An 8,748-nucleotide genomic window follows, 5' to 3' on the forward strand; every position below is an offset into this window, starting at 1 on the left:
CTAATGTATATAGCAGAATCATCCTGGTTTTAGGGTTTTTTTTTTTTGAGGAGTTGTCTTTCCTATGTAGACCAAAACTAAGTTGAAGAAGACAGCTTGTCTCCATTCATATGAGGGCACCTTCTGCCCTTCTTGGAACGCACATTTTTCCTGGCTCCATCATTTCTAAATCATGTGAAGATGGGGTCACACTTTTTGTATTGCTTCACAATCTCAGATCAATGGAAATGCCACTATAATTGAATATTTCTCTTTGATGAATCTTTATTGTCATTTTGGTATAATGGAGTCAAACCCAGCTTTTCATTGAGGAAAACTCGGATTTTTAAAGCAAAAAGTCAATTTAGTGCCTCCAATTAGTATTATCTTACTAATAAAAACAAAAATTTCACACTATACACTGAATAAATACGTATTTTAACTGCTCAATTCCCTCTTTCCAATAGTAAGAAATAAACAAGTGTTCACAGATACAAGGAAATATGTTTTGCTTTCCCTAAATTTTCACAGATGCAAGTATCAGCCTGTTAGAACAGTGGTGATTACAACAGTGGAACCTTCAGGAGGCACAGACAGAATATAAAACATTACCAGGGAGTTACAGCAATGCTGTGACTGAGGGCCTTTCAGAGGGAGGACAGGAGCAGCACCACGTAAGCCTCTGACTTGCAGTCTGCTTGTTGAGGCAGCAGTGTCTCCAGGAGCCAGCAGGCTGGGTGAGGAGCAAACTCCTGCCTGCCAGAAAAGAGTCGCTCATGCCAGTGTCCTGACTTGGCACGTTTGGCTGGGTGGTGGATGTGGAGATGGGAAGCTGAGTGTTTCTTCAGTTATCAAATACTGGCAATCAATACAGTAAGAGGAAATATTTTTTAAAGGTCCTTCAGAGTATTTACATGCAAAATCAAGTAGGGTGTTTATTATCTGGCTAGATGATTTAGCAACTCCAAATTGAGACTGTCCACAAACACAACTCATTTAAGAAATAGCAACAAGATAAATAATGCTGATAAATAATTAGCACTTTTTTTTTTTTTTAATTTGTGTACTTATATTTTTTAACTGCCCTCCTAGCATCCATTTCTATATGCACCAATAAAGCTAGCAAAGCTTTGGTCCGTGGTTTTGCCATTCAGGAAATTATTAAAGATGCTACTGTTAAATGTTAGTCAAAACTCAATTCTCCTTTAACTCCCTGACACTGAGACCCTACTGAAGAAACACTTAAGCACCTTCATTTGCTTTCTTTACTGTTTTGTAAATTAATTTCTTTATTAAGGAATACCTTTTTTTTTCAAATAATCTTACTTGGCTCTTTTAGCCTTTGTGTTGTTCAGTATCATGAAATGTTCATTCCTTTGAAATAACCATGAGTGAGCAGTAGATAAACAATTTCATTTGAATGGTTAAACTACATACCTAGATTTGGCATTAATACTTGCATCTCAGATTGAATTGAAATGAAATTTAAACATATCTAGGAAAGTTGCATGGTCAGTACAAGAAAAAAAAATAATTTAGGTTAATATTTCATCAAGAAAAGCACCCTGTGAAGACTTGCAGCGGGTTTGTTTTGTTCAAGAAGCAACTATTTCTGGTGCTAGTGTATCTTTTTCCTTTTGATGGCAAAGCTACAGTTTGAACTGCCAGGTGTGTTGTATCTTTTAGTGGCATTCCTCCAAATAGATACGATTTGTTTTGTTTAGTTTGTGACAGGAACAGTAGTTCCTCTACCAGTCTTTTCAGTTGTAGAAATGTGTAGTGGTATTAGTCTACACAGTTTCTATATCCCTGACTTTTTCAGGTATGATTAATCCTTGTTTCTTTGAGAGTTTTCAGTATTTGTTTCATATGAAGTTTTGTAATTATCTGTTACTCCAGTGCATTAAAACCACATAGTGCAGAAGTCCTGCTTCAGAGGCCGCAAATCTTTTAAGCGCTGTATGGAATATGTCTGACATACATGGTCCTTGTCTTCATATTCGTGGACTAACTATGGGAAAGCTTTCTTTCAGGATGCTTTGGAAAACTTTTTATTTTTTCCTGAGGTAAAGCATGAGATGTTAAATCAGAGAACAATAATACAATGTATTTTTGATTTCTATTTTTATTTATTGCTGGTCGTGATGTCATATTCTGATAGTGTAGCAAAACAGAATGATACTCTTCATCCAGCTGTTTGTATAGTCTTTCAGTCTATGGTGTAAGTAGTATGAATGAGTTTCAGAACAATCAGATCCATTTATCTGCACATGTGTAAAGTATAGAGTTGGAAAAGGAATCATTCTTAGGGTTGATGTACAGTGTGGACAGTTGGCTTTGGCCCCACTGAGCACGGCACCGTGGACAGGGTGCGTGTGACCATGAGAGAGACAAAGCAACCCCAGATGAGATCAGCAGGCTTTGGTGGGAGGGTGGTCCTTACAGGGCTGGGGGCTGTGCCAGGATACGTGGCTGGGATCCTGGATCCCCATGGGGTGAGGTGGAAGTTGTCCCAGTGGCCGCCCCAGAACTGGGATGGCAAACCTGGCTGAGCCATGCAAGGCTCCCTCCCTGGCTGTGCCTCCCCACCCCCGGCAAGGGCAGGGGACAGAGATGAGTCCTCTCCTTGCAGAGCTCTTTGAGACACGCAGCAGGAAGGACCCAGGTGTTACACTTCATGATGGGGGGATATTACCACCTTCAACAGTGGAGTTTTGCCTGAATCAGGGCTACTTCAGTAAGAACTGCAGAGATATTGTCAGCCTATTTATTGAAAGTGATGAAAAGGTTCAAGGCTTGCAGAGGTTGACCCTTCCCTTCAAATTTCCTGATCTCTGCTGCTTTACCATCTTATATTACATTTTAAAATCTCTGTATTTTAGCTAATGAAATTCCTAAATTTTCACACTAAAGACTCACACAAAACACATCTGCAAAGATAGTGGTCAAAAGAAAGTCTAATTTGTAGTCATTGTAAAAATTCTATTTCAGTGACTGGAATTAAAACTAACACTGATTTTTTTTTCTTTTTTGCCATTTATTTTTATGGATGTCAATGTTGCTGTAATGTACAAATGAAGGTTTTCTTGCACCCTCTGTTATTAAAGTATTTTACATGGTGGTTGGATTCATTAAATGCAGTTAAAAACAAGTGCCTGCCACCATCATTTCTGAAAAGGATACTCTACAGAACAAGTGGAGTTTGTATTTTAAAAGGGATTTGGAGTGTTATTTTTATTTCATTTTGTTTCTAAATGCATCCAATTATCAATGCTGCTTGGAAATTGAATTTTCTTTGAAAGCAGGGGGCCTTAACTTAACCTGGGACCGTTAGTATTTTACTTGTTTCTATTTTAAAAAGAAATTGTATGGATTTCCCAGATCCCATTGGTACTTGCACACTTCCCTGAAGTATTATGGAGAGTTGGGTTGGTGGAAGAATGTTTTACATATTGTTAACATATATGTGGATATTCTTATATTATTGTACATGTTTGGAAAAATATCACACAACTTTAAAAATGTTGCTAAGATGTATGTATCTGACTTTTTCCTTTGGAAAATATTATATATTTTTATTTGTATTTTTTACTTTTTTAAGTTCATCTATATGTGCTGTTATTTTTGTATTGCAAATGGTCTCATAAATGACGTAGAAGAGATAAAAATACAAAGAAAAGTAATTTGGCAAAGATTTCAGTATTTGGGGGGAAAATACATGGGTCAGCATCATATTATCAATACTAGAAATATTTTGAGTGTCTTAGCACTGTAAATATGTCACAAGACCTCTTTTGATGAGTATTGTAAAGAATTGCAAGGTTTTGATCACCCATTTTAATTTGTTATTATTTACCACTTTCTTGTGGCCACTGGTCTGGACTTAATTGAACCCGATCAAACAGCATGCTTTTGTTTTTATTATTAAAATTTCTCCTTGTTTTTCAGTTGAATATTGGTTTGTTTTCTTTCAGTTTTGTACTTCAGGTTTTGTTTCTTGCTTGTGAGAAGTTGATCTTCAGAATTATTTTTACACTATTTATGATTTATTTTCATAATGTAAAAAGTGTGTAATTATTAAAATATTAATCCAACCATTGGTGCTGATTTTGAATAGCTATAAAGTTCTTAATGTTGATGCAAAAAACTGTTCTAGTCTGTCTGGATTGGAAAACATGTGTGCTGCTTTGTGCCAACCTGAATTTGAAGTCTAGACCACGTTGTGTCAGACATTCACACAAAAGTCAGGGCCTCTGCCACATGTGCAGTAGGAAAACTCACCTTCCTCTTCGTGTTCTTATTGTGCCTTTCCCCTTCAAAGCAGTGTCTCTGCATTATCTGCTCTAAACAGGCAGCACAGGCTGTGGGCATCCACAAATTATGTAAGGAAGAAGCTTTGCCGCAGAGCTTGGAGCCTTTCCTCACTCTGGGAAAGTTGCAAGGATCTGTGTATACTCCAGAAGTTGAAACTTTTGCTTTGGCAAGTTCAGAGGCCCCCCCTGGGATCTAAAGAAATAAAGCTGAAAATCACTAGTCTCCCTTTTTCTGTAGTTCTGAAGGTGAAAAATAAACCCAAACAACTGAGAAATAAAGATGTGCACATGCAGCATCACAAGTAACAGTGCAAGCTAGAAAATGTGAGGGTCTCTTTTCCACAGATCCAGCTTGTTTTGTAATAGTTATTATGTTGTTAATAATTATTACAAAATGTTATATTTTTAAGCACCCTGATTTAAGAAGACATACATTTGCAGGAGTCTCCCTGAACAAAATATTTAAAAAGCAAAAAAACACTGAAGAGCAGCTGTAATTTCTTGAACACATTATTTAAATGTTTGGATTTTCTAAATCCCAAAATATTTCAGACAAACAGAGCACTCCACATTGTTTCCCTTTCCATCACCTCAAAAATGCAGTCACTGCAGGTGGAGGGAATTGTAGGTGGAGAAGTTTGGCCTCTCCTATCACCTCTTGCTAATCCCCATAAATGCCCATTAATCTTGTCTAGCTCTGGTTTGGACTCCTGGAGGGACTAAAAATACCTTTGCTCCCTTTCCAGGATGGGGCACTTCCAGCTTAACGTGCCGTGCTCTGCCAGGCTGAGCACGCGGCCCCGAGGGCTGCAAGTGCTGCTGTCCCCCCAGCTGGGCAGGCCTGACCCAGGGGATGTCCTTGCTTTAGCTGTGCCCACTCTTGCCCTTTTCTTGCTTTCATCTTTCTTCTGCTTTCCTGGAGAAATGCAGTTCTAGATGTCCTGCCAAAGCACAAACGTGTGTTCTGAGCTGCTGCCAGAGCCAACACCCCGTGGGTTTCCCATTCCATGCTTTGACAGCATCCCTGTTATTTTTCACTTCTCTGCTCCCTGTAGATGGTTCAGGGCCAAACCTCAGGTAACCAATATCCTACAGCCTTCACATCCTCCTGCACCCGTGGGACATGACTTTTCCTCTGGCATTGACCCCATTCACATGCCTGCTTCATAATTTTGTGCTGTGGCAGAGCACATGCAGGACTGTATGTGAAATGCCTGCCAGTTCTGTCTCTTTTTTTTTTTTTAATGTAGCTTTAATTAAATACTTACAGGCTATTATGCAGCTCTGCCTTGTGGAGCTACTAAACCTGGGTAATCCCTACCCAAATAAAAAATAAAAAATAATGCAACAGAAGTGGCTTTTTATGTCCTCTTCTCACACAGCTTCACCTTGTGGTTCCATTATAATAACACATAAATGTTAAAAAGAAAAAACCAAAACAAACTAAGGAGCTGACTAAGCATTTCATGTTCCAGCAAGTAGTAACAACTGCACCCAAATAAATGCTAAAAGAAAACAAGGGAATGCCAAAACATAAGTCATGTTGCTGCAGGGTTCTGTCTTCCCAGGGTTACTAATTTGTCTTCTCTTCCATTGGCTTGTGGAAATTTCCAGGTGGAGGTCATTCTACTTTCCCATCGCCTAGATGTAGTAAAAAAATACATTGGTTTGCTGCACATATACATATCTGTATATTTGTGTACATATATATCTATATATATGTATCTATAGTAATGTCTTCATGTGTCTACTTGAACATATATAAATGTGTGTGTGTGTGTGTGTGTGTGTGTATATATATATATATATATATATGACCAGTGGAGTTCAGAAAATACTGTACACAAACCTCTTCAGAGAGATGTCTGTCTGCTAATACAGTTGTACTCAAGCTGCTTTAGTTTATCTCCCAGATCAAAGGTGGACATGGCTCCTGTCACATAACCAGGATGCAGGAGTTTTTTTCATGTGCTTACACCAAGACAGAATGTTCAATAGCTAATAAATATCCTGATTGTTTTTTATGTACAGGTTACAGCTTGACTGAGTTTCCAAAGTGCCCACACCTAAGTGGAGCTGTCACAAGGTCTTTCTGACATCACCTTTGGCTGCTCCCTCCTGGAGCTAACAAGTATCTGGTAACTTTTTTCCAGCTTTTAGGATCTCTCTTCTATTTGGTATTTTAAATTCGTTGTGAGGTAATTGATTCTGGTTGCGATGAAGCTGATAAAAACAAATGTTGACAACACACCCTGTGCTTAACTGACTGGGGGCCCTGCTGGACCGGTCACTGCCTGAACTTGCAGGCAAGTCCATTCCCCTCCCAGAGCAAATGCCAAGCAGCTGCCTGTCCCTGAGAAGGTGCAGAGAGCTATGGTTTGTCCATCTTTAAATTTCTGCACTGAAACAGATCTTAGGTGCAGATCAATTTCCACAGCAAATCCATCTGCAGTGAGGTTACGTCTCAGGATACACCAGCAATAGGTTGTTTTCCAGAGGAACTCCTTCACAGTTACATAGGTAGCCAGAGGCACCTTACTTGGATACTTTGGGTAACTGTTAGAAATATTTACTCCTTTTCGTCCTTCATACAGAAAGCCAGGCTGCTGGTTTCTGGTACCATGCCAGGACAAAGCCCATAAACAAATGTGGAAGAAAGAAAATTAAAATGTTTGTAAAGCAAAAAGAGCAGGATGGAGTAAATAGCATGTTTTAGTTTGTATTTTTGTTTTTTACTAAAACAGAAGTATTTTGGAAAAGAAAAAAAAAGAAAAATTATTTTAATCCTACTATATATCATGAAGAGATAGCTGGCAGTATTTACTGCACAGCGTTGTGAGGGCAAGTGGTGCTGCTGTGTCTGGGTCTGGGTCTCTGCTAATCTTGGGAGGGACTCCACACATGAGAGTTGGCAGGCTTGCTCCTGCTCATGGTATCAAAAGAGAGTGAAAGAACTATGAGCCAAGAGGGAGGGATATTTCCTTGATTGTTAAGACCCTTTCCATGGCTTTAAAGGAACAGGGAAAAAATCTCCCCCTTCTACTTCACCTGCCACTTCAGGCTTTCCTAGTGAGGTTTGCTGTTGCTTCAAGCAGTTACTAAGCTAGCTGTGGGCAAACTTGCTTTTGCTAAACCTGAAACAAAAGCCCTGATACAAGGCTGTCAGCACATGCTTCTAAAGAAGTAGCAGCACAATATTTTGCATATACCTTAAATCTGTTTGTGGCCCAGGGTTTCCACATGAGCAAGACGAGGCACATCAGCGTAGGCAGCTGAGATTTTCTAGTGTTGGCATCGGCATCAGCCCATCTCAGGAGAGATGGGAAAACCATCTCTCCTGAAACGCTTTGGGACTCAGGCTTGGATGCTGCCTGGCCCCAGCCCTTCTGTGCACTGCTGGTACCCAGGGATTGCTGCTCAGGCAGTATGGAAGGTGTAGTACAACTTGAACTGCATCTACCCTATGCTAAATATCATTGCCCAGTTTTCAGAGGTGCAGGGAAAAAGAAAAAGCATTGCAGAGAGCATTCCTGACAGACTCTAGCCTTGGCTCTGTTTGGATGTTAGCAGACCTAAATGTCTGTTCTCGAGGATCCATCAATGAATTTCATCACTGCCTGTACAGTACTGCCCTAGCTGACAGTTTTGGCAATTCCTTCATGTCTTTTTAAGTCTTTCTGCCTGGACAAGGCACTGAAGACAGGCAGCAGCTGTCTCTGCTGGAATATAGAGGTGGAGCTGCTATGACTTCTGCTACTCTGTTGGCTGGTGAGGCAAGGTTTCCAATGGAGCGGGAGTACAGAATGTCAAAGCTTCAAATTTAACACTGAGGAAGCTCAAGTAAATGACTGGATGGAAAGAAGTGCTGCCTAGAGAGGCAGAAAGGTAGCTTGCTGGCAGCAATATTAATTAAAAAAAAAAAAGTAAAAATCAGGAAGTGTGTTTCTTCAATATGCAGAATTTAGGATGACTTGCTGGATGCTGATCAAGAAAAAGGAAGTATCATGAGTACAGGAAATTGTGTGGCTTTACATATGCTCTCTGAAAACTCTTCCAAACATAGTGCTGCAGGTGGCACAGACGAGCTACAGATGGGGTAGCAGGGCCGTGGGCGAGTGTTCGTGCTGTCTGCTCATGCAGCCTCCAGAGGAGACGGTGCGTGCTTGGCAGGGAGAAGGTAAATCCGACGTGCTCCACCAGCAGCTTCGCTGTTTTGAAATCTGATGCCTCTTGATGGGAATTCTGTCCTCCTCCCCCCGTCTTATTCTCCCCTCTTTTTCTTGTGGGCTTTGATGTCCAGTGAGGTGGTTATCAATGTAACCATGAAGAAATGCCGCATTCGAGCAAGTCACTTCTTTTTTGGTTCTGTGGTTACAAAGTGATCAAGCACTACATATATTTAGATATTGCCTGGACCTAAGAGTGAACCAACGTATTTGAGCACCACGGCTTTTTA

Source organism: Fringilla coelebs, assembly GCF_963513975.1.
Source record: "Fringilla coelebs genome assembly, chromosome: 4".
NCBI lineage: Eukaryota > Metazoa > Chordata > Aves > Passeriformes > Fringillidae > Fringilla > Fringilla coelebs.